At 44.5% G+C, this 6,780-nt stretch overlaps 1 long non-coding RNA gene across 1 annotated transcript; it reads right to left on the reverse strand.

Moving 5' to 3' along the window:
- Window positions 1-4,325: 4,325 nt before the first annotated feature.
- On the reverse strand, window positions 4,326-6,778 carry LOC105543702. Its single transcript, XR_001006662.1, has 2 exons — window positions 6,379-6,778; window positions 4,326-6,286 (listed from the first exon to the last, which is right to left on the reverse strand). It is a non-coding gene; the product is annotated as an uncharacterized LOC105543702 (long non-coding RNA).
- Between the last annotated feature and the right edge of the window lie 2 nt (window positions 6,779-6,780).

Here is a 6,780-nt window from a genome sequence, read left to right on the forward strand (position 1 = left end):
AGGTGCATGCCACCACGCCCGGCTAATTTTTGTTTTTTGGTTTTTGTATTTTAGTAGACATGGGGTTTCACCATGTTGGCCAGGATGGTCTTGATCTCCTGACCTTATGATCTGCCTGCCTCGGCCTCCCAAAGTGCTGGGATTACAGGTGTGAGCCACCGCACCAGGCTGTTTCTTTACTTTCTCTAACAAACTTGCTTTCTCTTAAAAAGAAGGAAAAAAAAATGAGCCTTGGCAGGGCACAGTGGCTCACGCCTGTAATCCCAGCACTTTAGGAGGTTGAGGCAGGCAGATCACAAGGTCAAGAGATCAAGACCATCCTGAAAACCCCGTCTCTACTAAAAATACAAAAATTAGCTGGGTGTGGTGGCACACACCTGTAATCCCAGCTACTCGGGTGGCTGAGGTAGAAGAATTGCTTGAACCTGGGAGGCAGAGGTTGCAGTGAGCTGAGATTGCACCACTGCACTCCAGCCTGGCAACAGAGCGAGACTCTGTCTCACAAAAAAACAAAAACAGCCTCTATGTACCCATTGGCCAGCTTTAACAATTATCACATGGTTAGTCCTTTTAATTCATTCCCCTATGGTCTTGAACTCCTGACCTCAAGTGATCTGCCTGCCTCAGCTTCCCAAAGTGCAGGGAGCCACTGTGAGCCACTGTGCCTGGCCCTAAAATCTCCATTTTATAGACCAGGAAAGAGGCTCAGAAAAGTCACTTTTCCAATATCACACAATTGATAGGTGGGAGCGTCAGAAGTGAAACTTGGCCTCCTTTCTCCAAAGCCTGTGCTCTACTGCCTGTCAGTTAGACGGGGAAGAAAGAGATGGGAAATGGAAACAGGATCACCAGGACAGAGGGAAGAGCCAGGAAACCTGCACACATTCCAAGAGCCACACCTGTGTTGATGCTTTGGCAGGGCTCCATCCAGCCTCTTGGTCAATGGGTCTTTGTCTAGTTATGAAACCATTAAGTGGTTATGTTGGGGCTTGAAGAAAGTCCGTCTATTTCCAAACCCATTGTCCTTTCCAGAGCTGAGATGCTCCTCGAGCAAAGGGGCTGAGCTGCTGTAAAATATTAATGTCAAAAGAGACCTTAAGGACAATCTGGTTAAACTTTTGTTTTCAGATGAAGAAACCAGTGCCTGAAGAAGTCAGATCCAAGGTACACTAGTTAGCTAATTAGTATCAAAGCTGAGAGCACAAGCCAGATTCTCCAATCCTGTGTGCCTGCTATGTCTCAAGAGATTTTTTATTTTTATTTATTTATTTGAGGCAGGGCCTCACTCTGTTGCCCAGGCTGGAGTGCAGTGGTGTGATCATAGCTCACTGTAGCCTCCAACTCCTGGACTCAAGTGATCCTCCCACCTCAGCCTCCCAAGTAGGCACATGCTACCATGCCTGGCTTTTTTTTTTTTAGACAGATAGCCTCCAACTCCTGGACTCAAGTGATCCTCCCACCTCAGCCTCCCAAGTAGGCACATGCTACCATGCCTGGCTTTTTTTTTTTTAGACAGAGTCTCGCTCTGTCGCCCAGGCTGGAGTGCAGTGGCCGGATCTCAGCTCACTGCAAGCTCCGCCTCCCGGGTTTACGCCATTCTCCTGCCTCAGCCTCCCAAGTAGCTGGGATCAGATGCACACCACCATGCCTGGCAGATTATTGGTTTGACAAAAGAAAAATAATTCCAGTGCCCTTTACAGCATAAATCCAGGAGAGGAAAAGATTCCAGTGTTTAGTGTTGTCTCTGGAACCTCCCTTCCATTTCCAGTAAGGTGTTCATGGTTCTCTCCAAAAAGGCGCCTTTCTGGATCTTCCTCACTCATTCTCATCATCACCTGTTTTTGCTGCCATCAGCTGGCCAGTAGAGGGTAACCAAACCTTGACTTCCGTTAGAGCAGGCTGGGCAAGCCTCTGGCCCATGACAACTCTGAACATGTCCTTTTTCTTCCAGGAAGCAGAAGACATGTACAGCATGTTGGAAAGCTGCGAAGACATTTGCTAAAGAAATTGAAAGAAAAAAGGAATGAAAGTGGAATGGTGGAGTTAAACGTAATGAAAAAAAAAAATTATTCAACGCTACTTGTTAAAGCATGGTAAGGAAGACTTTATTCAGGACCATCCTAATAAACACAGGAACCACTGGAGTAGGGTCTTGCAGTGAGGGGAGAGAGATTGGGCTCAGCTCTGAACACAGCATGGGCAGGTGGCAATGTATAGCCAAGGAGTAGGATGGGAGTCAGTGGATGGAAAATGACCAAGAGGAAACATCAGATGGAAGGGGTATTCTTGCTGAAGACAGGCCAGGCTGATCAGACATCACCTGGGGGATGGTGGAGGACAAGGAACACGATCAGATAAATATCAAGAGTAATTAGATATGGGCTGGGAGCAGTGGCTCACGCCTGTCACCCCAGCACTCTGGGAGGCTGAGGCAGGTGGATCACTTGAGGTCAGGAGTTCGAGACCAGCCTGGCCAACGTAGTGAAACCCCGACTCTAAAAAAAATACAAAAATTAGCTGGGTGTGGTGGTGTGCGCCTGTAGTCCCAGCTACTCGGGAGGCTGAGTCAGGAGACTCGCTTGAACCCAGGAGGTGGAGGTTGCAGTGAGCCGAGACCGTGCTCTCCAGCTTGGGCAACAGAGAGAGATTGTCTTAAAAAAAAAAATCAAGAAAGAAAAGAAAAAGAAAAAAGAGTAATTAGATACGGAGGGTGGGAGGTTTTTGCTAAACTAACTTAGCAGGGTTCTTGCTAAAACTGGATTTTAGGCCCTTGCATGGTGGCTCATGACTGTAATCCCAGCACTTCAGGAAGTTGAGGTGGTAGGATTGCTTGAGGCCCAGGAATTTGAGACCAGTTTGGGCAACATAGCAAGACCCTGTCTCTGCAAAAAATTTAAAAAAAAAAAAAAATTCTAGGCGTAGTGGTGCATGCCTGTAGTCCCAGCTGAGGCTGAGACAGGAGGATTGCTTGAGTCTAGGAGGTTGAGGCTGCAGTGAGCCATGATCATGCCACTGCGCTCCAGACTGAGCAACAGAACGAGACCCTGTCTTACAAAAATAAAGAAAAATAAAATCCAGTTCTGGGTCGGACACTGGCTCATGCCTGTAATCCCAGCACTTTGGGAGGCCAAGGTGGGAGGATTGCTTGAGGACAGGAGTTTGAGACCAGCCTGGGCAACACAGAGGGACCCCATCTCTATAAAAGAAAATAATTACAAAAAAAAAAAAATAGGGCTGGGTGTGGTGGCTCACACCTGTGAGGCCAAGTCAGGCAGATCACTTGAGCCCAAGAGTTCAAGACCAGCCTGGGAAATAGCCAGACAGTCTCTACAAAAAATACACACAAAAAATACACACAAAAAAGTAGCTGTGGTCCCAGCTACTCAGGAGGCTGAGGCAGCAGGACTGCTTGAATCCAGGAGTTCAGGCTGAAGTGAGCTATGATCACACCACTGCACTCCAGCCTGGGTGACAGTAAGATCCTATCTCAAAAAATGTGTGTGTGTGTAGCTGGGGTCTGCACCAGCCATAGGTAGTGTCAGAATTGAACTGAATCATAGGGCACCCAGTTGGTGTCCAGAGAGATAGATAATTGGTAGGTGTATCAAAAAAATCACATATTGTGTCAGAAGTGCAAGTAAAAACAGTTCACAGATGTGTTTGGATGCCTCCTGGACACAATCTCACATCCTCCTAGTTCACCCTTTTTCTTTGAAGTCTCACTCTGTTGCCCAAGCTGGAGTGCAGTGGCATGATCTCGGCTCACTGCACCTCCACCTCCTGGGTTCAAACAATTCTCCTGGCTCAGCCTTCCGAGCAGCTGGGACTACAGGCGCCTGCCACCACGCCCAGCTAATTTTTGTATTTTTAGTAGAGATGGGGTTTCACCATGTTGGCCCGGCTGGTCTGGAACTCCTGACCTCAGGTGATCTGCCCGCCTCAGCCTCCCAAAGTGCTGGGATTGCAGGTGTGAGCCACCATGCCCGGCCATGTCTATCAGTCTTAGGGTCTGTTGTATCAGTAATTCCATAAGAGGAGAGGGTATAATGAGGCATGTCTGGCTTCCCCTTCCCATCATGGCCTGAACTAGTTTTTCAGGTTAACTTTGGAATGCCTTTGGCTGAGAGGAGAGGTCCATTCAGGTGACTGGGAGGCCTTTGAAATTTAATTTTGGTTTATAAAGTAAACAAATAGTTTTGCATGAGAATTTTGTCTGTGGGTTGCAGCTCCAGTCTTTTAACTTTGAAATACTTTTTTTCTTCGCCCCCAATGTGTATTTATGCAACCAAGGATGACAAAAACAAAAAACAAACCAGCACAAGCACTGCCACCTAGAGAAGATAATTTATTGTTTTACCATGACTCAGAAGAGAAACAACGTAAAGAGATTACAAATCCCCACAATTTCCTTCCCCGACCTCACTACTCTAACATTTCTTTATCAGACACCACTGGCCTCCTAAAATGGACCACTATGCATGTGTACATATTTCATTATGCTGCCATTTCTCTTAGGATTAAAACTTTAGCCCTCAATCGAGGTTTCCAATGGTTACTTTTAGTGGAGGAGTTTCCTAGCTTTTAAAAAATCACTTTTCCTCTAAGATTCCATTATCTATTGAAAGAAGTCTTTCTAGAAATGTTAAGGAGGATTTTAAATGAACAAACTCAATTAAAAAAAATCACATATTGAACATCTAACCAAGCATCTGGACTCTTCGGAACCTAGTAAAGTAAAAAATCCAGTTTTAACAACAGTAACTTCATTCTGCGGTTATACAGAGACAAGTACGTTTCTTCTTTTGGTCTAATTTATTCTAAACGAAGAAGCTGGGAACTGACAAAACAGGACAGGTTGTTTTTAATCCAGTCTACAAATAAACAAGACAATGCCTGAGTTAGCTCTCTATATAGATGTAGGCTTATGCTGACCTCGTTGTAAAATCTGTATTTAACTAAAAGTTAATAAAAATACATATGCTCATTTTAAAATACCGATTTTGCTTGGCTATCCCACCCCTTACCCCCAAACTCATATATTTTTAGGACAAGATTTTCCTGCATAACCACAACCTGTCTCCTCCCACCCCACCCCCCTCATATATGTTCTCAAATAAGAACCCCTGCAATCAGCAGAAGCATCTCTAATCTAACATGCTTTGTCCTTGCGAGGGCAGACTAAAAACTTTAAAAAGCAGCCAGATGCTCTTCCCTGGTTGAGGTGAGGGGAAGGTGCTCGGGTACTAACCCCAACACGCTCCAACAGCCTTTCCTCGGCCCCTCTTCAGGTCTCCTAATTACTCTTTCTCAGCACAGAGTACGGGGCTGTTACCGTCCTCGTCCCCCTTCTCCTTCCGCGCCGCACTTAACCTTGCTGGAAGACTAAATGATGGTGATTTAGGGCAACTGTGGCTGCCTGGACCCTTCCCCAGACCAAAGGAACTTAAAACTCAAAACGTGACACTGGAATGAAATCCAAGTTTTAAAATATCACCTTTCAATCACTCACAGATCTTTCTATCTTAAAATACTCAGTCTCACTCCTTAATGAGAGGTTGCTGAAGGGAGACAATTCCATTTTAAAGACGTATTCACTTTACTGATTACTGTGCAGTTTGATTACTGTGCAGTTTGAGTTAAGTCATGATTCTTTAGTAAATGGAGGTGAGAATCTCAGATTCAAGTCGTCGGAGACCACGATTTAGAAGTCTACCAAACACCCAGTTTCCTCCCACTGTTTTAGGGTAACAGGAAAACATGAGATCGGGGTGGTGTCTGCTATTAGATGGAACCACACATCGTGAAATTCAAATCTCGTGTTAAGACATTCTGGATTGTGGGATGTCAAAAGTATTTTCCAAACTTTTGTTTGACCTGCAGACTTGGAGATGGCTTACCTCCCTATAACTTCAAGTTTGTTTCACAAAACTTTGAAAAGTAAAACAGATAATCTCATTTTCAGATAATAAAAAATTAATCTGAATAGCAAAATAACTGCTTTTAAATGTACAGTAGTGTGTCCACTCTAAAAAAAAAAAAAATCCCTAAATCTATGTTAGAAAAACTTTTCAAACAATAATGCTTTTTATTAAATTCTCCAGTAGTAGTTGAAATAAAAATCTACCCTAATGTCTACGAAATGATCTATTTCTATCACTGACTTTTCTTTTTCTCTGATACTATATTTAACAATCTGCAGACTTTCACCCGATTTCCCAGATGGGAAAACCTCAGCCCCCTCGTATTTCTGAGAAGTTGCTCAGAGTAGCATACAGAGAAATATACCCTCCCCGAGAAGTATTGCTGGCACTGTTTGAGTGTATTTCAGCACTGTTATTCCAATTCATACACAGAGTCTTCCATGAGGATGATAGGCACCCCCGGGAAGTACTGCTGGCACTGTTTGAGTGTATTTCAGTACTGTTATTCCAATTCATACACAAAGTCTTCCATGAGGATGGTAGGATGAACCTGGTTAGCTGGTTTTGGATAAGTAGGTCAGCATGACCACCTGGAATAAAAGTGACTGACTCTAGGATAAAAATTTTAAAAAAGATGCTTTCACAGCAACGAGTCTTCACAAAACCTCTCTCCTAATAATCACAGACCAGGGGAAGAAAAGTGGGAGCAGGGAACCCAGGAACACAAAGGGAATATTGCAAAATGCTTCCCAAGCTTCATCAGACAGACTTCCTGCAATGCCGCGACTGGATGCATCTGCACACAATTCCAGGGAAAGCCCACCTTGCTGCTCTCCTATCCCCAATTGTCTTTCCTTTT

Source organism: Mandrillus leucophaeus, unplaced genomic scaffold (assembly GCF_000951045.1).
Source record: "Mandrillus leucophaeus isolate KB7577 unplaced genomic scaffold, Mleu.le_1.0 Scaffold29, whole genome shotgun sequence".
NCBI classification, from domain to species: domain Eukaryota; kingdom Metazoa; phylum Chordata; class Mammalia; order Primates; family Cercopithecidae; genus Mandrillus; species Mandrillus leucophaeus.